The 25,700-nt window shown below is 39.9% G+C and overlaps 1 protein-coding gene and 1 long non-coding RNA gene across 7 annotated transcripts in view; one reads left to right on the forward strand and one right to left on the reverse strand.

Moving 5' to 3' along the window:
* Nucleotides 1–25,700, reverse strand: part of grid1 (glutamate ionotropic receptor delta type subunit 1) — a 1,053,635-nt gene that overhangs the window by 986,123 nt on the left and 41,812 nt on the right. The window lies entirely within an intron of this gene.
* Nucleotides 14,895–19,273, forward strand: LOC134297656 (uncharacterized). Its single transcript, XR_010004477.1, has 2 exons — nucleotides 14,895–15,006; nucleotides 17,950–19,273. It is a non-coding gene; the product is annotated as an uncharacterized LOC134297656 (long non-coding RNA).

The following is a 25,700-nucleotide window of genomic DNA, read 5'->3' on the forward strand; positions in this document are numbered from 1 at the left end:
GCGTGTGTAGAGTGGGGAGTGGGTATGATATATTTGGTGTCAGCGCCTTCTTTATATTGGTGGTAGACGTGGGATTAAAAAAGATTCCCCCCTGCCTGAAGGAGTAGCCTAGCCTCTCCTCTCCGCTAATTAAAATAAAAAAAGATTGCGTATGAGATCAAAATCTCCACATAAAAATTATATTGATTTTCTGGGGGAGGGGGAAGGAAATAAAGGGCTATGCTCCACATTTTTTTCAAAACAAATTATATGTTGGATCCTGCAATCTGTAGCAGACATGCTAATAAATAAATGTGCATAACTTACTATTTTTCATAAATAATTTTTCTGCTAGTTAAGTGAGGCCCCATGCCCAATCACTGGAAGCTCACAGAAACACATTCAAGTGACAGAGATCTCATTAGACAACACGACCCATATTTTGAGATATTTTAAAGCAAAAGAGCTAGAGATTATTTAAAACCCATAATCTTAGAAATTAAACATATTCTAAATATCACTTAAAGTTTTGTGCTCTTTTGAAATCATTCCACTATAGAAAAAAATGATTTTTAAATTTTTTCAAGATTTTTACACAGAATCTAAAATTTCTTAGATGCTTAGGCACCAACTTTTAATTTTTTTAGTGGAGAAGTGCACCTTTCCCCAAAGGAAGTGCTCGTCGTTGTAAATGGCAAGATGGCATTAACTTTACAAACAGTTTTTGCCTGATAAGTAATCTCAGTGAAAAAATATACTCATTGCACCCCTAGTTTTCTTGCTTTAAATAAATTTAATTCGCTTTCTCTCAAATTAAGTACCTTGGCACATTTTATTGCATAATGATAATTCTTTGCAAGCTTAATTCCATATGTTGGCAATTATTAAGACCATATTATTTCAAGGAGAGCATGTGTTCATTCAGTGATCGACTCAATGTTGTCAGGATTTGGAAATTACCTGACATTCTCTAAGTTAGTGGTTCTCAACCTGTGGGTCCCCAGGTGTTTTGGCCTACAACTACCAGAAATCCAAACCACTTTACCAGCAGTTAGGATTTCTGGGAGTTGAAGGCCAAAACATCTGGGGATCCACAGGTTGAGAACGACTGCTCTAAGTGATAGCAGAGTTAATACCTCTGGCCTAACTACATGTAAAATAGTTAATTAGGGTGTAGTGGTTAATGCAATGGTAGCAGTAGCTAGTTTGTAGTTATAATGAGTATGTTTGATGGAAGTTCCTGAGGGATGGATGGTGGTTTGGAGAGTGCGTTGGAGAATTATTGCTGTGAGCAGCGAGGAAGAAAAAGCTATAAAGTTTGTATATTTTGTATGTAGTTTGTATACTGCTCAACAAGTGAAAAAGAAAAGCCTTCCTGCTTATTTGGGAAAGAACAAAAATCTGTGTTTTGTTGTTCAAGTAGAAGACTGCTACAATTGTGTTTTTGGATACCTGGTTCCTTAACCGGAACAAATAGAGTCACTTCCACAAGAACAGGAGTTTTACGACTGCATAGAAGCCGACAAATGTGTCCCCGTCAGAGAACTGTGACAATTATATCCTTGTTTCCCAAGGCCCTTACACACAGCCATATAAACCCAGAATATCCAACAATATCTGAGTCCACACTGCTATATATTCCAATTCAAAGCAGATAATGTGGGATTTTATTCAGCTATGGAGAAAGGGTCCAAGCTCTCCAGAACAGAAAAAGAGTTGACTTAACCAAATGTTATCTCTTGTAGGAAATATGCTCTTGTGATATATAAAGTTTATTTTAAAAAATCTTCCACAGAGCTAGGAGGGAATGTATATTGTTCCAACTTAATAACTTTAACCAAGTGAAACTCTTTCAGCTTTCCTTTATGATTGCTAATCACAAAAACTGTGCTGAGTGACACTATAAGACTTTATGGATTGCAGCCCACTTCATTAAATACAGGATGTATTGTCCTGAGCTGCATATACACACGCACATGGGCATATGATAGAGGACAGATTACAGCCTGTGAGATCAATGAGAATCAAATACACGAAGTATGAACAGTGATAATTACTTTATTATCAGAGGATATTCACGAAACAGTTGCTGGTTGTTAACACAGACATCCTTGAACTAATGAACTGATTAACACATTTTGTATGATTATTACTTTTTAAAAGAAAATGTACTCCCTGTTCAAAAGGACAGGAAATAAGTGTTGGCACACAGCTATTAAACTTTTGCTATAGGCTAACAAGGCTACCTGTCTCCCAACCTCAATGATTCATGTTAGAGATATTCCTCTTCTTTTTTTGTAGCCACTTTTGACAACTCTTCTGCTCTTTTGAGATCAAAACAACAGAAACATCATGGGAAGTTACTAGAAAAATTGATGGAGGGTGGTAGTTTGTGTCTTTTCTTTTTTGTATACTCATTTAGAGGAGTATGCCAACTGTGACCATAATATGAAGAGGATGGATCTTCCTTCAGTTAACCATGTCCTAGTGACATCTTAGATGGATTACTATAATGAAATTTGAAAACAGTGGAACTGTCTTTAAAGACTTTTGAGTAACTTCAAGGGGTACATAAATTAGCCACACAAGTTTAGGGAGCGCTTATAGGATTATGGAGGAGCCCCGGTGGCAAAGTGTGTTAAAGCACTGAACTGCTGAACTTGCAGACTGAAAGGTCCCAGGTTCAAATCCCGGGAGCAGAGTGAGCACCCGCTGTTAGCTCCAGCTTCTGCCAACCTAGCAGCTCGAAAACATGCCAATGTGAGTAGATCAATAGGTACCGCTCCAGCGGGAAGGCAACGGCACTCTATGCAGTCATGCTGGCCACATGACCTTGGAGGTGTCTATGGGACAACGCCAGCTCTTCGGGTTAGAAATGGAGATGAGCACCAACCCCCAGAGTCAGACATGACTGGACTTAACATCAGGGGAAACCTTTACCTTTTTTATAGGATTTTGGAGTGCCTATATTGTACTGGTTGGAAGTAATTGTCTGAACTTAATGCACTGTAAAGTTCTACCATTGGTCTTTAAAATTCTCAGTCAGGCAGAAAACTGTGATGAGTCAGGAGCAGGATTCTGTTCCCCAAGAATCCTCTGGAGACTACATCAACTATACTAGCTAACACATTTTGGTGACTCAAATGTTAGTCCTGTTTCCGGGTATATTTGACCTGTTGATTAAAAAAAATGGCATCAGTTTCCCCCGATCAGCTCTACAGAATATATGCCATATATCTTCATCTGCTCGCCCACAGAAAATCATGAGAACCATATCTAAGAAACTAGATTAATGTGGTCTATCCAATGCAATTTTCTGAATTGGTGCCACAAATAACTTATGGAACAGGCCTAAAAGCTAGGCTTGGGATGAATCAGATTGAACGAGAAGTATTTGTAGTTTTCGGTGGGCCATTTTATATAATCTCTGAAAACAGAACATAGGGCATAGGGCATAGAAAACAGAACAAAGCCCAACAAGGTGGATTTAGGGAGCCAGATTTTATCAGTTCTGGAGAGGAAGGAGTTAAGTCTGCAATATCCCTGAGGCAGGGATCTGCCATGTCTTTTCTCTTCGCTACAGAAGACATGAGAGAAGCCTCCCACAAGGATGGTAAAACATCAAAACATCCAGGCGTTCCCCCGGGCAACATCCTTGCAGACGGCCAATTCTCTCACACCAGAAGTGACTTGCAGTTCTCAAATCACTCCCAACATGAAAAAATGTAAGATGCTGTCAAGGTCTCTAACATTTAATGTCACAATTATTTGTATTTGTATTAGTGTTTTCATCATCATCTCATTGTTTTCATCATTGTTGTATTATTAAAAAAAATTGTACGCTATTGAGAGGTTCTGTCCTTAAGGACAATTTTCAAACAATTAAAGTATAAATGTAAATTACCAGTCACCTCTTGATTATTTGCTAATGGGTAAAAGTAACCTATAATTTTGCTAAAAAATAAAGGACTTCAAAGTAAAAATGGGAGAGTGCTCCTGGCCTGTATATATGTGAGAATTTGCTTAATGAAAGATCCATAAGTCAATGATAGTGATGAAAATGTTCTGGATAAAGGTCTCAGCTTTAGTCCCACCCATCACTGGCTAGAAAATTGCAGGTAATAGAACTGTGTGTCTGAAATCATAGAGAGCCAAGGCCAATTAAAATAAATTACTACATGATAGATGGACCAGTGATCAGATTCAATTTAAGACAGCTCTGTTTGTGTAAGAATTTTTTAATGTTTTAATTCCCCAGAGGATTTGTTTAAATACAAAATTATGCACGTTGAATATACTTGACTTGCAGATGGTTGCATTCAGTAACTGAATCACAACTAATAGACGGTTTCATTTTTTAGCCACATTATTACTTTCAGTATTCTGTATAGTGCATTTTAATTAGGAAACAGATCCATCCACAAAGGTTAACATTTTTATTGTGCATTAACCCCGCAGATATTTTTCAATTCTCAAGCTCTTGCCGATGACCAGAAAGTCACCACAGAAAGTGCTTTTTGCACAGTGTAATTCTGAATCATTGCATGCTATTTAATTAAGAGATCAGGGTTGTAGATGTCAAAACACATCAGCCGGAAAACTGAAACAGCTACTATATGAACAAGGAATCAACAAATCGTGTTTTCTGGAGAATACAACCACTACATGCAGTACAATGGATTTAGAAGCCTCATGCTTTTCCAAGTCAATGTCTGTCGTGCTTTATAGAGTTCATCCTGACCTGGTAGATGGAGAAATCTCCAAACTGAAATATGGAGTATCTGTTGAGAACTGAGCTGGACTCTTAATTGCATAATGCCAACCCAAGCTCATTTCTTGGTCACCAAAAAAAAGAAGACAAAATAGAATTCAAGTGGGCTAAAGATCTGTAATCAACAAATCAGGTTGAACTATTAGGTCTATATGACTCCTATATGGCCACAAACAGTATGAATTGTTATTAGCATGTACAATGGTTACTAGCAAAATTCTCATCATTTTGACAGCAGGTTGCATGGAAATGTTTGAGTATCACCAAAAATGATCTACAATAATCCTGTGGGATTTTTCAGAGTGAGGCAAAGAGTATATGGTTTATCTCCTCTCTAATACTGTCCAAGCCAGATGCTGCAATTTGCCAGATGCTTCTATGAGTGAAGTAATAATTTATCCTCCAAAATAAAAGGAAGTAGATTTGGCGACATGTCTGAGAACAGAAGCTCAACCTATATTCTGCTATAATGACTCCAGATATCTAGCTAGCTTGTTTGTTTTTAAAGCCTACTTGCGACCATCCACAGTGCTACATCCTAGATATGGTCAGAGCCTGATGATATAAGCAGGACTGTATTTTATCTTCTGATACACTAGGGTGGGAAACTTGTAGCTTTCTTGGTGTTGTTGGACTGCAACTCCTATCAACCCTAACCAGAAGAGCTATTTAAAAAAAGATGTGAGTTCTGAGCCAATAATTCCCAGAGGGACACACGTTCTTCTATCTCTTCTCTGTGTAGCTTCCCAATGATTTAGGATGGTTTAACTATTCCAAAGTGGGAATTGTGAACATGGTCAGCCCTGAGTCCCTTTGGGGAGATAGGGCGGTATATTATTTTATTGTATGACACAGCAAACAAGATAGACATGCTGGATTTCATATCACAAAATCACAAGTATAATACTTCCCAAGCATTTAGGACTGTGTGATGTATTTTCGGATGATGCGTGCAGATCCCAGTAGGGTGGCCTTTTGCAATTGACAGATTGTAATTTTGTCAATGTCTATTGTTTCCAAATGCCGGCTGAGATCTTTTGGCACGGCACCCAGTGTGCCCATCACCATCGGGACCACCTGCACTGGTTTCTGCCAAAGTCTTTGCAGTTCAATCTTGAGGTCCTGATAGCTGCTGAGTTTTTCCTGCCTTCTGTCTCCTTCTTCAGTGTCCCATTTCTGAGCCAGAGCCAGGTCTTCTCCTTATCAGCTTTTCCTTCAATTTTGCCAAGGAACTTTCCATGCAATGTTTTGTTGTGCCAGCTGTCAGCTCTAGTTTGTAGTGCGGTTTTCTTGTACTGATTCTTTGTCTGCTGTGCTTTGAGGAGTTTCTGATTTGTGACTTCAATCAAAGCAGGTTCTTCACTTTGCTTTACATATTCTGCCAGGGTATGTTCTTCTTCTTTGACTGCTTTTTTACTTGTAAGAGTCCTCTGCCCCCTGATCTTCTAGGCAGATATAGCCGGTCAACATCACTGCGAGGGTGCAGTGAATGATGGATGGTCATGAGTTTTCTTGTTTTTCTGTCCAAATTGTCCAGTTCCACCTGTGTCCAGTTTATGATGCCTTATTATTATTATTATTATTATTATTATTATTATTATTATTATTATTATTATTATTATTTGAGGTATGTGAGCTTTGTAGCCAGTTTTTCTATTTGGAAGATGTCACCAGAAGCAATTGTACAAAGAAATGTGCAATTCTTACTCCTATATTCTCCTATATTAAGTCCCAGAAATCCTGCAATTCATGTATTTCTTAGGAGGAGGAGAAAGCAGAAAGTAGAAGTCTGTGCTTGGTAAAGACAAATCTTAAACCTGTACTTTTGTTAGGTAGGTCCTAGGAACCTACATCATAGCTAGCAATATTCTATGCCAGGAAAAACAGTGGAAGCTATCATTCCTTTGAGATCAGCATAAATGGCAGAGGCTATGGTAATAATTACTCTTTAAATCACCTAGTCTGCATTTGAATCTTATTTTTTATGCTGGAGGAGATTGGAAGTCCCCAAGCACCCACTGCATATATATTACAAATTTCTACTGCAGCAGTGACAGGTAATGGCTCTCTCCCAGTAGTATCATCTTCCCTTCACCCACAAGAAGGATGTTCTATATTTAGAAACATCCTCTTGTCGTTTGAATTCCAGAGAGAACAAAATGTAAAATTGTTCATATTGCAATAGGGAGATGCAAACACACAGTTATTCTCCTGCCAGACTTGTTTTTATCAGTTCATTTAAATTAATATACTCCTGTTGTGGTGGTGGTGGTTCTTATTGCTATTTGCTATTAAGTCAACTTCAATTTATGGCAACCCTGTGCCTGAAAGATCTCCAAGCACCTCAGTCATCCACTGTCCTGTTCAGATCTTGTAAACACTCAGGCATACAAACAGAAAAACCCCATCATAGAAATTTCAAGTATGTTTCTTAGCTGCAAACATAATTTTACTTTAGTCTGCACTCTTTTTAGTTTGACTCTTACTGTGGATGGTAATATCTTATTGCCCTTCTTTAATTCTCTAAGCAATTGCGGTTTTCCAATTCTGTTTACAGACAGCAAGGATTCAGGAATCATGTTAAAAATAAAAGGTACTTACTCATATTTATTCACCTTTTGTTTGTTATTGATTCTTGGTGGAGGGTTGTTTTTATTGATTATAACAGAGAACGTTTAAATCACTACACATAATATGAAATGGGTATCTACATCTTGATTTGGATTTTATGTGTGTGTGCAAAAACAAAAATTGTGCCAAGGAGATTATAAGAATTAACAAAATCAGATAATATATAAAGAGGGAATTTGTTTCCATCTTTCCTATGATCCTGAGGGAAAATTCTCAATTAGTGCTTCCTTCAGAGCATGATTTAATCCCACAGTTGTAGGACTGGAGAGGGCATGCAGAGTTAGACATGCCATGAATCTCGTAGTTCTCTTTCAAATTCAAGAAATGTTTCCAGTTTTCACAGGAGCAAAGAAGGCCTTGGCAGTAGCTTGGTTATATGGAAGGCTAAGAAATGGCTTTGTATTACCTGAGTAATACACTCAATTCTTCTGCCTCTCTTCAATTCCTCCCCTGAGTTCCTAGATCAATGCTCTGCCAGTTTTGGCCTGCATTCTCAAACCACTGTTTGTATTTACCCTCCATCAAAAATTGGAAACGATGGCTAAAACATCCCAGATCTGAGTCAGAGGGGAGATAGGTACAAGCTGTAGTTTGCCAGTGGGAATGAAACCCGGGAAGTTAGGGAAGTACAGTAGAGATTCGGTTATCCGACTTCCGTTCATCCGACATTCCGTATTATCCAAGTCCCAGTAGGTAGTATGTAGGTGGCGAACCTTCTAAAAGTTGTTGGGCTGCCCTCATCCAGTCCATTACTGATGATAGATACTGGTTTAGGGTCAGGAAAGCTTTTGGTGGAAAGGAGCAGTAGAGTTGGATGTCATATGCATATGGGTTGCACCAAACTACAAAACTCTGGATGACCTCTCCCAGCAGTTTCATGTCTATGTTAAACAGTATAGGGGACAAACATCACCACAAACCACAAGAAATCTAATTCAACATTTACTAAAATTTCAAATAGCACAGTTGGAAACAGCATGACCTCTGCCATATGCACAAAACCTTTGCCCTTTGCACAAAAAGCCAGTAAAGAGGCTCTGTCAGAAGCATTTCATTGTAAACAGAATACCACCCACAACCAAGAATACTGCAAAGAGAGATCCAGAAATTGAAATGTTACTCTGAGGAATTCAACGGCCAGAATCCCATTTCTAACCCCTAAAGCATGAAGCACAGACACCCAAGCTGCCTTCCTTTCCCCCAAAGAATTTTGATGCCATGTTTCAGTGAAAATGTGTGTTAATTGTGACTCAGCATTTTATGAAAACTTGTCATATCCATAAACAGAACAGTCATTTTTGCTGAATCATGTGAAGTGTATTACCCTCAATTATATCATTAATATGACATTTTCATATTCAGCTGACGCCATTTAATAACCTATCAAAACTGACTAGAGGACATACAAAGGGCAACTGAGAGGGAAGTAAATTTAAAACCTAGTCATCTAACATTTTTGTTGCCAAGAAGTGACAGAAACTAATGGAAAAAGAGTATATCAGCTGGGAGTGGTGGAAATATTCAATAAAACTGACATGGCAGTACCAGCTCAGTACTTTGGCTTCCACTGAATCTTTCAAAGATTTCAGATGATCTAGTAACATTACCGAATAAGTTTGTGATTACAAAAGAAGTGTATCTCAGCTCTGCTGTACAAGCCACTGGGCTCAATGATCCTATTAGGTCCCCATCCCCAAACACATACAGAGATAGATAAAAAAGGATCATCCATTCCAACCTCACCCATATAACGTTCCAATTTACAGAAATCAATGGTGCCAGCACTACTGAACTTGTAATCCAAAAAAGTAACTTTTCTCAGCAACTGCACTATCATTCTAGAGTATTTTCCTCCTGTATTGTTGTGCCTTTCATCTATAAAGTTTACAAGAGTCAATCTGAAAAACAAGTGAAACATAAAATTAATGGATTAAAACCACAGCAATAAAACAGACTCAAAGGAACAGAAAACTCAACATTTTATATTCAAGGTTCTGATAATAATTAAAACAAGCACCTGCTTTTGGGTCCACTTTGCACAGGTCAGTAAGAATCAGTATCACCTTGTAGGCAGAGAAGGGAGGTAACAAACAGTATTTCCTCTGTGAAGCAGCTTCTACTCAATATATCAAAAAGCAATAAATGTGGCTCACTTTTAATGAAATTTTAATGGAACATTACTCAGCTTTAATGAAATTTGAAGATCATAAATGAGACCAAGATGCCAAAATCACAAGATCCCAACATGTGTGCTTGTAACTTTCTCCATTTCTGTTCCCTATTGACAAAGGAAATAAGTATTTCTGCAGTGCACCACAATCACCTTCACCACACACAGGCTCCATCTCAGTTTCAAACCCGTATGGAAGAAAGTGGTTTTACTATGTGTATGATTAGATAGGAAATCCTGAAACCAGTTTGAGGCCCTGATAGTGATTATACAAAGCACACAGCACTGATGCATACTAAGGGCTTTCTTTCATATGCTTTTGTGGGAGTTTGTTGTCTGGTTACTGCAGTTTGAAATTAGTTTCAAACTTCATTAAATGGTCAATGAAGATGGGGCCACAGAGGAAGGGAAAGTGGGCTCCTCTCTCCTGGTAAATCGCCCTGTGCAACCTCATCCATGTGATGTGGTTGTAAGTTTCATACAAAGTAAAAGAAATATAAAACAAACAATAACTAAAAATAATGGATGCCAGAATATGGTGGGTTTGGTTTAGTTTGTTGTAAGGTGCCTTGGTTTAGTTTGTTGTAAGGTGAACTGTTGGTCTGACAGTAACCTGATTGCTTTTCTTTCTTGTCACATTAAGTACAGAGTTCTCGTTGAAGAGATACATCCATATGACACTGATAGCAGTTCTACCATCTTGTTTTTAGGTGATTTGCCTACTTCTGGACAAATCACCTATGCAATGACTGTTATTTTTGTGCTATGGATAAATCAACATCTCTGTTTGATCCATAATCAAGGAGGTTAGGGTCTGTGCCATCCAAAACTCAGAATGTTTTGTTGTGGGGAATAAGATTTTTGTTATTGTTGTTAAGTAATTTGATACATAATTCAATACAAAACTCAAGAATATGTCAAATCACAGTTAACATGACGTTTTTGTATTTGTCTGCAGTGCTTGTCCATTGCTTTTTTAGTACACAGACAGTTCCCAATTTGCAAGCAAGACAGGTTCTGTAGGTTAGTTCTTAAGAAAATGTGCATGCAAGTCAAAACAAGTACATTTTTAAGTGTAACTCCACTCCAGCTCTGTGTGTGTTTGTGTACGCACACATCTTTGGACAGTATAAAAGGTAAAGGTTTCCCCTGACGTTAAGTCCAGTCATGTCTGACTCTGGGGGTTGGTGCTCATCTCCATTTCTAAGCCGAAGAGCTGGCATTGTCCGTAGACACTTCCAAGGTCATGTGGCCGGCATGACTGCATGGAGCGCCGTTACCTTCCCGCTGGAGCAGTACCTATTGATCTACTCATATTGGCATGTTTTCGAACTGCTAGGTTGGCAGAAGCTGGAGCTTACAGTGGCCACTCACGCCGCTCCCGGGGTTTGAACCTGGGTATAGGGACGGGTTAAACCCCTGTGGTGTTGGTTTTGCTGTCTGTGCCCATGTTCAGAAGATTTCATCTCACGTTCTCGCTCCTCTGTAATAATTTGATTTTTAAAGTTTTGGCTTGTTGTGGAAACAAGGATTGGTGATAAACCTTCAGTTGTAACACCTTTTCCCCCACGATAACTCTTTCAGGAGTAACTTTCCTTTCCTGGGAAAGTCACCCCCTGTTGTTTCACCCCCATTCCTAACAATGAGTTGTTTGTAAGTTGGATGTTTGTAACTTGAGGACTGCCTGTATTGGGTTTTTTAAAGTAAGAAAATGGCCCACATTTTGGGAAAATTTCTTCAAAGCCTCCAAAAAAATATTTTCAATCCCTTCCAAAGTAACAACAAAAATTAGCAAGTCAATGTTATTCATTGCACAGAAAAGGAAGAAAAATGTTAAGAGGGTTTTTTGTTTTTTGTGGGAAAAGGAATGTCATTGTGCCCTCATTACTTCCAAGATTGCACATTACGGGTTATTTGTTACATCTGACTTTCCAACTGTGGCCCTGTGCAAGAACATTTAATTTTCACCTCTTCATGAAATGTTAAAGAAAAATCTCTAACTCTTTCGCCTTACAGTAAAGCAGGGGACAAAGTGCAGGCAGTCTATGCAATTATTCAGTAAGAAGTAAACATGCTGCTGATGCCTTCTGGTAATTTGGCGGTGCAAATATCCAACTGGGGTTATTCTCCACTTGCTAACCATGAGCACTTAATTAAAATGATTCTCTCAGTAAAATCGTTTTACAGATATGCAGAGAATACTGTCAGGTTTTGGCAGGGGGGGGTGGGTTTGTATGAAATTATCACAAAATTTCTTGTTTTCATGCCACTTTTTTCATGTCAGGAGCAACTGGAGTTGCTTCTGGAGTGCGAGAATTGGCCATCTGCAAGGACATTGTTCAGGGGATGCCAGGATGTTTTGAAGTTTTACCATCCTTGTGGGAGGCTTCTCTCATGTCCCCGCATGGAGCTGGAGCTGACAGAGGGAGCTCATCCGCACTCTTCCCGGGTGGGATTCGAACCTGGCAGCCTTCAGGTCAGCAACCCAACCTTCAAGTCACAAGGCTTTTATCCCCTAGGCCACCGGAGGCTCCTTCATGCCGCTGTTACAAAATAACTTGCTACAGTTCTGCTTACAAGGGCATCTTTTATAGCCTTGTAACTCAAGCTCAGAAGAAGAGTGGCTACTTAATAAACTACAAATGAAAAATCTAAAATCAGAACAGCCTGCAATGATTTATTCAAAATAAAGACGTGATTTTTGTTGTTGCTGCCTGTTTTCAAGTCATTTCCAATTTATGGCAACCCTAGGGAAAACCTATCTTGGATTTTGTTGGTGAATTTGTTTAGAGATTGTTTACCTTTGCTTTCCTCTGAGGTTGGGAAAATGTGGTTTGTCCATGGTCACCCAGAGCACTTTCACATAACCACATAATGAAGCTTGAACCAATATTAAAATGCTGGTTCCAAGTGACATTGCCACCACCCTGCCCAGCTAGACTGACACCAGTTCTGCACAGCTGAGCATGGGCACCACCTCCCAAGCCTCCCTGCACCCCAAATCCCCACAAAAGCAATGAGGAGTTGCCCTTACCATTGCAGCAGGCTGTCCTCTGCATCACTGAGAATATAATGGAGCTTTGGAACAGAAAGCCCCACTCCCCACTCCAAAGCTTCATTGCATCCTAAATGACACAGAACCAAAAAGAGGGCAGCCTTCTGCAGTAGTAAGGGACATTCCTTGGTGTTTTTGTGTGGAATCAGGGTGTGTGTGTGTGTGGGGGGGGGTATTTCCATCTAATTTCCCTGGACTGCTTGAGCCCGGGGAGCATGACTGTGGGGACTCCATCTGGGGTGGTGCATGATGATCCCAGAGAGTGGTCTCTGCTGTTATGGTACATGCAAAGGTTTATATCAGTGATTCCCAAAGTGGGCGTTACCGCCCCCCGGTGGGCACTGGAGCGGTGATGGCACCTATTAGGACACGGGGCGTGGCGAGAGGAGGGGCATGGCTTCTTCCCAAGAGCCCGAGACAGGGCTGAGAATCTATACCTCCTGAGGCTGTTTTTGGGACACAGAGGACGGAGCTAGGGAAGGGGGAAGGGCCTCCTTCCAAGAGCCCAAGACAGGGCTGAGCCTCTATACCTCTCCTGAGAGGCCTTTTAGGACTAACGGGCGGGGCTGGGGTGTGGGCGGGGCCTCTTCCCAAGAGCCCAAGACAGGGCTGAGCCTCTATACCTCTCCTGAGAGGCCTTTTAGGACTAACGGGCAGGGCTGGGGTGTGGGCAGGGCCTCTTCCCAAGAGCCCAAGACAGGGCTGAGCCTCTATACCTCTCCTGAGAGGCCTTTTAGGACTAATGGGCGGGGCTGGGGTGTGGGCGGGGCCTCTTCCCAAGAGCCCAAGACAGGGCTGAGCCTCTATACCTCTCCTGAGAGGCCTTTTAGGACTAACGGGCGGGGCTGGGGTGTGGGCGGGGCCTCTTCCCAAGAGCACAAGACAGGGCTGAGCCTCTATACCTCTCCTGAGAGGCCTTTTAGGACTAACGGGCGGGGCTGGGGTGTGGGCGGGGCCTCTTCCCAAGAGCCCAAGACAGGGCTGAGCCTCTATACCTCTCCTGAGAGGCCTTTTAGGACTAACGGGCGGGGCTGGGGTGTGGGCGGGGCCTCTTCCCAAGAGCCCAAGACAGGGCTGAGCCTCTGTATACCTCCCCTGAGGTGCTTGTTAGAACATGGGGGTGGGGTATAGAGGTTCAGCCCCGTCAGGCCTCGCCCCCTCCTCTAGCCCCGCCTCCTGTGACCTGAGAGGCACCTCAGGACAGGGGTAGAAGCTCAACCCTGCCTCAGAGCTCGTAACTCCGCCCATCCCAGTCCTGGCTGCCCATTTGTGGCCCCGCCCACCTCTCCTCACAGCCCTGCATCTTGGACTAGGGGAGAGGCTCAGCCCTGCCCTCTTGAGCAGGAGCCATGCCCACCCCTCTAAGCCACACACCCCTTTCCAGGGGGCACTGAGTCATATTTTTTCTGGAAATGGCTTGTGGCTGCTGAGGAGGAAACATCAGTTGAACAGTTTTCAGACTGACCAATTAAAGAGCAACAAATGTTTTAAAAGTCAAAGCTTCTGGATTCATTTAAGGCTAGCATTTAGAATAGCAGGCCACTACAGGCTATGTGAACTTGAGGTTCAGAGCCTCCTTATCTTCCCAAGTTAGCAGGAGCCTGAACTGTCAGCTTCTGTGACTTTCAGGAGACTTGAACCTTCTGAATTGGCCAGGCCTGGTGTAAACACCAAGAGCAAAGCTTTACACATGTGTCGGTGACCTTCTATGAAGACCCTGGAGTGTTTTCTCTTCCTACAGTTTTCATGGGTATGTAATTGCAAAAAAAAACAAACCAAAAAACCCCCAAAAATTGTTTAATTTCAGAAAGGAACTGGGTTCAGACCCAGATATGAGATGACCAGAGATCTCCTGGCAGGCCTGTAGCAAGGGGGGGGGGGGGGGGGGGGTTAGGGGTTCAACCCCCCCCCCCCGAAATTTTTCAAGTTATAAAAAAAATCTCGTTTACTCATGAATTTTAACTGGTTAACCAAATCCCCATGCTAAGTCTATGAGATGCAAAACATTAAGAGTCCCTCCAGGCACTATCTCAAGCAGATATTGACAGGTTTGTAGCGAGGAGGGGTATGTGCTAGGGGTTCAACCCCCCCCCCCCCGAAATTTTCAAAACCCCTCCCGAAATTTTGTTCTGGCTACGGCCCTGTCTCCTGGTAAGGCTGGGAAGGAATTCTGCCTGAAACTCTGGAGAGCAACTTCCTATCAGTGTTCATAGTACTGAACAGGATGGTTCAGTATAAGCTAGTTTTCTATGTTCCAGAATCTCTGAACCAGCATGACCATTGTCTCAGGGATTCCGGGAGCTGCAAGTCTAAACAGGCTCCAGTTCAAACCACTGAACTCAACTCAAGCCTCCTGATCTCAGGCCATCCAAGGTGAAGAGCATGCCTTCAACAATACAGGTGCTCACAGTTCCACCATGAAATAAGATACTAAGCCTCGGCAGGCAGCTAGAATTCACTGTTTTCCTTTCTCACTGTGACAATGAGGATGTGTTTCATTCTAATAACAAGCCATGTACATTTCCTCTGTGCTTTGTCTCTTCTGGTCTTTGCCTCCTCTAAAGACCTCCATCAATACAAGAAAACATTGGCAGACTGTCTCAACTCCCCCTCAAGCAGCTGGGCTGCTGAGTTCAGTCAATATACAAACTTTTCTGACAAGGGAGAAAAACAGAGCAAGCACCAAGACTTTCTAAAGACAATGGGGAGTCACCAAATAGCAAACCTGATGTCCTTTCAGACTTTTCACAGTTCTCCTTTGGTGCCAACCTTCATTGATTAATACTTTTCAATAAGGTAAATGTAAGTGCTTCTAGTAGGTAAATGTAAGTGCTTCTCTGGAGAAAAAAGGAGCAGAACTGGAAAAGAAGTGAGCAAAAAAGCTGGCATTAAGACTGATTTGGTACAGATGAAGACTGGTAAAACAGGCCTCTAAATCCCAAATAACCCACTTTTTAAATTGGAAGTAACATGAATTGGCTATCCAAATAAAAAGGCTTCTTACCAGAACAGTATGCTGAATCAAAAACACTATTACATAAGAATTGCTTCATATAATTTAATTCTGCATATATCCAAGGTTGGACCTTTAAAACTCTCCCTTATAGAAACCTAAAAAGTACATTTGATCATATACAATTATCCTAACTGTGCAGTAGATAATACTTTTAAATATTTTGGGTTAGAAGGCTAAACATTTCCATACCCACTACCAAGTAGCTTTATTCCAGCTCATTTTCTCACAAGACTTTGAGGTATGAGAAAGAGAGTTAACAAAATGGCACATTAACAGGAAATGGTTAATGCTTTTAGAGTTTCTAACAGAAAATATGTAAAATTGTTCTCAACTGCACTTTGGAAGTAATATTTCTATGTCAGCATTAAATGGAAAGGTGGATGGGAATGGGTTGTAAGTACTGAATTACAGTACACATATAGATTATATATAAAGAATAAATGAGGGGTGTTACAGCAGGAAGAGGTGCAAATTTGCCTTGCTTTTTATCTAATTGTCTGTTTTCAATTTTTTTTCTCAAAGCAGATGGAAGTGGGGGTGGAATAGAAATTGTTTCAAACCACAGCTTTGAAATATTATTTTCTGGGCTCCAACCCTCAAAATTCCTATTCTAACATGGCCAGGATGGCTGTGAGTTCTGGGAACTGTAATTCGAAGAACGACATTTACTGAACTTCATTAAAAGACCCTGAAAAATTCCACCCAGTGCTGAATAGGAAGTTCCCTGTTCTGTTCCTGCTTTCCATTGTTCAGAACACTGGACGAAAAAGCAGTGAAAATTGATGAAAAGGAGACACTGTTTTCATGATATTGCATACTTTGTACAAATTAGAGTTTTAAAAATATTTTACCAGTAATTGAAGTTTGGCTGGTGATTTAAAATATTTCAATATCATCTTGAGCCTCTTATTTTTAAGATATATAAACAGAGCAGATGCCAAGAGTAACAACTATGGACCTTCTGAGACAGGTAAAAAAAGGTCTGAAGTAATATTTGCAGAAGATGATGCGATAACAAGGTAGAAGAAAATGGACTTGTATTTCTAGAGCAGCAGAGTTTCAGCGGGTAATGAGATCTGAAGGGAGATAAACTCAAGAACTAGGAAAGCTGGCAAGGCATTTTGGCAGTTTTAAAAGATAAGCATTTGATCTTGTCTGGAAACTAAAATGAAACTGTAGGTAAACAGAAGAAGGTGACAATCAGAGAAGTCAGCATGCCTCCTTATCCCCAAAATGCTAGTCTTAGTTGTCTCTTCTGCACCATGTATAGGAATCACATAGCATTCCAGATATTATTGGACTACAAGTCCCAGTAACTATGGTCAGTGTTGTCTGTGCTAAGGAATGTTGTATGTCAGTTTTTGTTTTGTTTTTTTGTGTCAGGAGCAACCGGAGTTGCTTCTGGAGTGAGAGAATTGGCTGTCTGCAAGGACATTGCCCAGGGGACGCCCGGATGTTTTTGATGTTTTACCATCCTTGGAGGCTTTTCTCATGTCCCCACATGGAGCTGGAGCTGATAGAGGGAGCTCATCCACACTCTCCCCAGGTGGGATTCGTACCTGGCAGCTTTCAGGTCAGCAACCCAACCTTCAGGTCACGAGGCTTTCATCCCCTTGGCCACCGGAGGCTCCCATATGTCAGTGATTCTCAACCTGTGGGTCCCCAGGTGTTTTGGCCTACAACTCCCAGAAATCCCAGCCAGTTTACCAGCTGTTAGGATTTCTGGGAGTTGAAGGCCAAAACATCTGGGGACCCACAGACTGAGAACCACTGCTGTATGTTTTAGTCAAATAATACCCAGAAGATCTCATAAGTATCACTCATGCTATTAACAGACCACAAGGGCTGGATAATACAACTGAAATGTCACATAAGTGAAGTGAGTGATTCCTTACAATATACGGCTATGAGATATTTTGCGAGCAGAAATATTAGTATCTAGATTTATTACATGTTTGAGAAACTCTCAGCAAAGCTTGTAGTTTACAACACTTGAAGATTCTGCCAGAACTAAAATGGGAGCCTACATAAGGTGCCTCTGGGAGAACCACCATTTTACTCAATTGCCACCCTGCTTTCTCAATCTAATCTTCCAGTACTACTGACCTACTTTCTTCTTTTTTATGCTGCCTCCTTCTCACCCAGCATTTCAGTCAACTTGCTCTCCTTTGTCCTCCAGTCACTAGTGACAAGAACCTATGCCTCCTTCAAGTCTCCTGTCTTTCACTTCCTCACTTCTTCTCCTTCTGAAATTTATTTAGCTAGATATTCTGCACAAGGAAATGCCTCCTCTCAAAGCTTCAGCAAGGTCCATCTTTTTCTTCCAGTTTAATTGCCTCTGGAATGACAGAAAATTGAAATTATTATCTCCTTACGCCCTTGCCAAGTAACACGCTCAATATCACTGAAGCCTACCAACTACCCAATCATCTGATTGTTTGAACATCAGCAAACTTTGAGATCATAATAATCTCCCAGGAGCAAAACAGGTGTACAACATATGAACTGAAATCAGCAACTAGGGCAATTTTATCTGCTTCCTGACAGCTCTACTCAATTTTAAACAGAGGTGGAAAAAAATTGGCTGGCAAACAATCAGTTCCAAGTTGTTTGAAAGAAGACAATGGACAGGAATTACAGGACAATCAATACAGTTGGGTTTAAAAAAACAAAAAAAAAAAACAACTTATAACGGAGAAACAAACTTCTGAGAGTAGCAGGTTGAGAACAATCCTTGCCTAAAAATGACAAAAGACTGTTTCCCAGAAGGAGATTTGCAGGACAACTGAGCCATGGTTTCTGTCTTGAAATAATATTTGTTGGATAGTCTGACTTCTGAAGACTCATCAGCCAGCAAAGATCACCTGAACCAACCAGTTCAGTAGAGGAAGGCAAGTGAAAAAATTGGCAGCAAAAAGTACCATAGAAAATAATGAATTGATAATCCAAGGTGACCATTTACAACCTTTGCTTAAAGCAGAATTAGGTTTTCAGAACATCCAATTCAGATACCAAAGTTGGTTGTTCTGGCTGCAGTTTCCTCCACTGACATTTTCTTTCCTAACTGAGACCTGGACAAATCATATGTTATGGCTATGAGGAATTGCATGTGGCATAATGAAAGCAAACTAACAAAAAATTATTAAGAAAGAAAAATGCTATTTTGTACGACAAACACATGCTCCATAAACATACTCCAACCCATATATCCTTTCAGAACTTTCTCATATCTTCCTGAACACTAAGATAACGCAGGAAAAAACAGAGAATTAACAAAAAAAATGAATAGTGCCTTTTCAATGTTCAATTTCTGTGTCACCAAAGGAATCCTGACAACAGTAATTCCCAAATTGTGTGCCAGAGCATACTAAGATGTTGTGAAAAGAATGACAGACTGTCCCAAAAAATAAGTCAAAAGCTCCCATGAGCACAGGTATCTGCAGAGACTTCTTTCTGATCCATCTCAATGGAATTTATTTTTCAGATTTTATCATCTTCGAGGTAGTCTCCACTGAGAACATTCTGCCCTATATATGTATGGGCGATTGTTTTGACTATTGTCCATCTCGATACAAAGGAACAGCAATGGCAATTCTCAGAAGAAGATATATACATTAGTGCAGCTATATAAATATAATATGGTCACAATTACACATGTGTTGGCTGCTTCTGAATGGGAACAGTTATAATCTGTGAGCAGAGCCGGTCCAACAATGAGGCGAATTAAGTGGTTGCTTCGGGCGCAAAACATATGGGGGTGCAGTCGAGACTGCTTTTTCTGTTGATTTGTTGTAAAACATGTTTTGGTGCTTAATTTGCAAAATCTTAATGTAATTTGATGTTTAATAGTCTTTTCCTTAATCCCTCCTTATTATCCAACATTTTCGCTTATCCGTCACTTTTATTTTTCAGTGATTGGTTTTGGGGGGGGGGGGCAAAATTCTGTTCGCCTACACTTGAAAAATACCTAGGGCTGGCTCTGTCTGTGGGGCTACCTTTAAAAGATAACCAGAAAGTTTTACATTGTACAAAAAGGCAAAAAGACCACCAGCAGAAGTCATTTGGGTGGTACCACCTCTTATGTTCTTGTCCTCCTTCCAGTTCCAAATCAACAAGCTGGCTAGTCCAAAATACTAGTTCCAGATGTGCCCCTAAAGAGGACCCTGTCCTCTATCTACCAACTGCAATATGAATAATATACACAAGGGACAGGACTTTGTGGTCTCAGTTTCTAGGTGGTAGAATTCATTGCTAGACTATCTACCTTGAAATCTTGTTCCTATCTTGGCCAACCCTGCCAGCCATGAAAAGCCCACTGAGCACAAAACTATGTTCCCGTCCGCTGTCTCCAGCAGCTGGGAGAAATGGTTCCTTTATGGCAGTGGTTCTCAACCTGTGGGTCTCCGGGTGTTTTGACCTACAACTCCCAGAAATCCCAGCCAGTTTACCAGCTGTTAGAATTTCTGGGAGTTGAAGGCCAAAATATCTGGGGATCCACCAGTTGAAAATCACTCCTTTATTGTCTTGACTGACCTTTTAAAAAAAAGTGGCAGAGTTGTCCCTCAGTAAAGTGTTCTTAATATTGGATCCTTACAGTTGATGCTCAATGTTCATTTGTTTTAATGCACTTTTGCAGTGATCATTTTTATAGTTAAATGTGGCCCAAGGTGAAACAGCCTTTGACTTTTTAAATACTCTTAGGTCTTTAAAATCTCATATTTCTCAAGATACGCAATCAGAATCTTCTGCTAGGGAATAGAAACTTTATGAGATTGCCCATTTTTTAAACGTTCTGTCATGACTTAGGACCTCTTATCCCACTCAGTTTGGCAAAAACTTATGATGGATCTTTTAAAAATCACAGTAAGTTTCTGTGATACAGACAAGTTAATATTTGAAGGACATTTTTCCTGTATGGGAAATAATACTCCCTGTACAGGCATACAATCTGTCCTAGGGATTTAAGGCCCATTTTTCATGCTTCAAATGTTCACAAGCCATTTGTCCTTGTTCACTAAAAGAACATGTGAGATTGTTGCTGGAGTAGCTACTAGGGCAGTGCAATCGATGAAAAAAATGTTTCAAAACTCATTACAAAATTAGGGGGTGTCGGCATTGTGTTTCTAAAGTGAATTAGTGAAAATTTAATTACTATAATGACAGTAACAACATTTCAATTTTTTTGTTATACAGTAGAGTCTCACTTATCCAACACTCACTTATCCAACATTCTGGATTATCCAACACATTTTTCTAGTTAATGGTTTAAATACATCGTGATATTTTGGTGCTAAATTCATAAATACAGTAATTACTACATAGCATTACTGCGCATTGAACTACTTTTTCTGTCAAATTTGTTGTATAACATGATATTTTGGTGCTGAATTTGTAAAATCATAACCTAATTTGATGTTTAATAGGCTTTTCCTTAATCTCTCATTATCCAGCATATTCGCTTATCCAACATTCTGCTGGCCGGTTTATGTTGGATAAGTGAGACTCTACTGTAGTAATTGTGCAAGTGGGGAAACTTCAGTGACTCCTTTCTCCCTCATCTGTACAGCTATTGGGGTAAAACTTGTTACAAACGTAGAACACATTTATCACTGTTGGCTCATCAAGTTTCAGAACATTTCACTTATTTGTGGATTTTTGGGGAATTTTCAAATTTTTATAAACAACTTTAAAAATAACTATAAAATCTCCTTGATACAAGATAACAGGGCATAATTTCCCCAACGTTCAAAATTATTCATACATCTACTGATTTTAGGGAAATTTTTAAAATTTTGACAAAAATGTGTTTTTAAAAAGCCACAACAGCTATCTCATTGAATGCCTCTCATATTAACCAACAGGACTTCCATTTAGGGATTTCTTCCCAGACAAGCATAGAGATTTATTTACTAGAAGTATCAGCCAGTCCTCCTCTTTGCAGATTCAACAATTTATTGGAACTCTAGCTGCCTGCTGCTGTGAAGGGATAAATCTCTCCCCATATCCTAATTGTGGCTTTCTGATGCTAAGCAGAATTCTGGGAAATGTGGTTTAGGGCAGGGCCTTTTGAATTTTCTGGCATAGGGCTCCTCGCCTTCCAAAACTACATTTCCCAGAATTCTGTGCTTTCTTCCCCAGTGAACTCTACTTTCTCCCAGCTGCTTCCCTCTCCTAATGGCAAGAGGCCATTAAATTAAAGAGGAAAGGCAGCCTTTTCAGCTTTGCTTTGCTTCGCTTCCTTGCATTGAAAATGAAACTGACTTTGGGAGGCTTATGAGATTTACAAAATTCAAATAAAAACTATTGGGTAAGTTTCAATTATTAAGTTTTTGGCAGGGGCCATGCCCGTGCATTAGATATCACATTTTAAGTACAAATTTAATGAATTTGATATGACTAAGAACAACTAATGAAAAAAATTCACGCCCCTAGTAGCTACTACTATGCAATGTGATCACACCTCCAGGTACCATCTCCTACAAAGAGAAAATGCACTACTGCCATATTCACAAAGAGGTATTCAATGTGATAGATACCCTCATCTAATTAGGATCCTGTCCCACATGGGGGACCGGGCTGTGGCGCAGGCTGGTAAACAGCTTCTGCAATAAATCACTCTGACCATGAGGTCATGAGTTCGAGGCCAGCCCATGGTGGGGTGAGCACCCGTCAATTATAAATAAAATATAGCCCCTGCTCGTTGCTGACCTAGCAACCCGAAAGATAGTTGCATCTATCAAGTAGGAAATAAGGTACCACTTATAAAAGTGGGGAGGCAAGTTTAACTAATTTACAACGTTGGAATGAGGAAGTGAGGAAGTGCCATCAGAGTGGATGATGAAGCAGCTGCTCCCTCCTGTGGCCAGAATCGAACATCCCCTCAGGAGAAGGTTAAATTGCCTCTGTGTCTGTCTGTCTGTTGTCTCTGTCTCGGTTCGATGTGTTTATGAGCATTGAATGTTTGCCCTATATGTACATAATGTGATCCGCCCTTTGGAGTGAGAAGGGCGGAATATAAATACTGTAAATAAATAAATACTGTACATCAACGGGCATACATAGTGAGATTTATTTCTAATGTAGAGTATTGGTGCCCGGTGCTTGTATCAAAGTAGGATAAATTAACTTGTATCCCCACCCACATGCATATTTTCAAAGTGTTGCATTATTTCATGTGAACTATCCAGTTATCCCATTCCAGTGAACATGCTGAAGTTCATTCCAGATTAAGGAATGACAATAAAGCCTTTAAAATGATTGTCTATTGCATCATGCAAAAATGAGGACATGCATACATGAAGAAGCACAGTTGGGCTCATTTTTATGGAAATATCTAAAAGAATACCACTGTGAATTTAACTTGAGGTTGCACACAATGACATTACATTATAACCCATCCCACCTTGACTGCCATGGCTGTTTCCTAAGGAAGCCTAGGGTTTATTTACTTTGGTGACACACGAGGACATCTCAAGCTGAGAATTCAAAGTACACTTCCTTGAACTGCAGATCCCAGAAATCCACAAGATGGAACCATGGGAATTAAAAAGGAATTTCAACATTATAACTACTGTATATACTCGAGTATCAGCCGACCCGAATATAAGCCGAGGCACCTAATTTTACCACAAAAAAACTGGAAAAACATTGACTCCAGTATAAGCCAAGGGTGGTAAATTTCAGAAATAAAAATAGATACCAATAAAATTACATTGAGGCATCCATAGGTTAAATGTTTTTGAATATTTACATAAAGCTCAAATTTAAGATAAGACTGTCCAACTCTGATCAAATCATTATTCTCATCTTCTTCAATGTAAATGTGCTTCTGAATCCTTTTAATAATAGAGTAAAATAATAAATGCAGTAATAAATAATAATAATAATAATAATAATAATAATAATAATAATAATAATAATAACTGGTGGGATCACAAACCTGCAAAAGTATTGGAAAATAAGCATTCAAAGATACTGTGGGACTTCCGAATCCAGACTGACAAAGTTCTGGAACACAACACACCAGACATCACAGTTGTGGAAAAGAAAAAGGTTTGGATCATTGATGTCGCCATCCCAGGTAACAGTCGCATTGACGAAAAACAACAGGAAAAACTCAGCCACTATCAGGACCTCAAGATTGAACTTCAAAGACTATGGCAGAAACCAGTGCAGGTGGTCCCGGTGGTGATCGGTGCATTGGGTGCCGTGCCAAAAGATCTCAGCCGGCATTTGGAAACAATAGACATTGACAAAATCATGATCTGCCAACTGCCAAAGGCCACCCTACTGGGATCTGCACGCATCATCCAAAAATACATCACACAGTCCTAGACACCTGGGAAGTATTCAACTTGTGATTTTGTGATACGAAATCCAACATATCTATCTTGTTTGCTGTGTCATAATAAAATAAGATCAGAGTGAAATAATATATTAATAATAATAATAATAATAATAGAGTAAAATAAATGTAATAGTAGCAACAATAATAGAGAAAAATAATAAATGTAATAATATCAATAATAATAGTAAAAAATAATAAAAGTACCATATATTCTCGAGTATAAGCTGACCCAAATATAAGCCAACCAGGACCCTCACCCGAGTATAAGCCGAGGGGGGCTTTTTCAGTCTTAAAAAAGGGCTGAAAAACTAGGCTTATACTTGAGTATATACAGTATATAATGTAAAGGAACGCCAGAAGTTTGGAGGGAATGTCAGTCTGGGTTCAGGCTTAAAGCAAGAATGTGGAGGATAAAAGCAGGAATAACGGGCAAAACACCAATTTTTATCCTCCATTACACAGATCTGATTAATTTCTATAATTTTAGTAGCTGTAGAACTTTTGAACTGCTTTTATGTCATTGAAAATATAGATATATAGCCTGCCTTTCTAAGACTCGGTGTTAAACAGTGCGTCATAATCCACGAGGCAACAGAAAATGCCAAAAGTAATATTTGAATTCCAGTGGAACAAAGTCCCTTTGGGTAGGCTATGAATTTAGCACTACTAGGGACAAATTGGAAAACAAAAAAAAAGTGCTTTGAAAAGTAGAGGGAAGCCAAGAATTTTCCAATTTTTTTTTTTACTATCATATTGTACCTGCTCCCCATATGCATACAGCTTTATTTGCTTCTAGGCAGATGAGGAAAGGGATAAGAGATCAATTTTCATGGAAGCAAGGAGATAGTAGCTGTTTACAAATGCCGTGCTCTGTCAGACATCTGTATAGCACTGCCAACAGATGTTATTGTAATTATGATTAAAATGTTACAGAAATTATAATAATCCAGTAAGTCATGTTCATAAATTCATTTGCATGGCGCACTTGACTGGGAAACAGCAAAAGAAAGGCTGCTTCATGCAGAATTAGAAGAGCAGGGAACAAATAATCAAGACACAATTAAGAGAAGTAAACAAGGGTGGTGGTGAAAGGGATATTACTACAAACATACCACAGCTGCCATGAGCTGGAGCCAAATACACTGGTGGATCCCACAAACAAAGTAACAACGGCCATGTGTGACCCTGTTGAAATACAGTAGAGTCTTGCTTATCCAACCTTTGCTTATCCAACTTTCTGGATTATCCAACGCAGTCTACCTCCTGCCTGGATCTACAACTGTTTCTCTAGGCAGCAAGGACTGAACTTTTTACAGATTTAACTTGCGACACTGTTGTCATTACAAATTCATTTTACTTATCTTTAGTTGTAGTCAATTTGTTAGTAGCCAATGTTTTTGTAGTCAATGTTTTCAATACATTGTGATGTTTTGTTGCTAAATTTGTAAACACAGTAATTACTACATAACGTTACCGTGTATTGAACTGCTTTTTCTGTTGATTTGTTGTAAAACATAATGTTTTGATGCTTAACTTGTAAACTCATAATGTAATTTGGTGTTTAATAGGCTTTTCCTTAATCCCTCCTTATTAGCCAACATTTTCACTTATCTAACGTTCTGCCAGCCTGTTTATGTTGGATAAGTGAGGCTCTATTGTAGCTAGAAAATGATCTTTGATTGAAACATAAAGGGATAGCAGGCTGTCATGGTTTCTATAACACAGTAGTTC

This window comes from Anolis carolinensis, chromosome 3 (genome assembly GCF_035594765.1).
Source record: "Anolis carolinensis isolate JA03-04 chromosome 3, rAnoCar3.1.pri, whole genome shotgun sequence".
Lineage (NCBI taxonomy): Eukaryota > Metazoa > Chordata > Lepidosauria > Squamata > Dactyloidae > Anolis > Anolis carolinensis.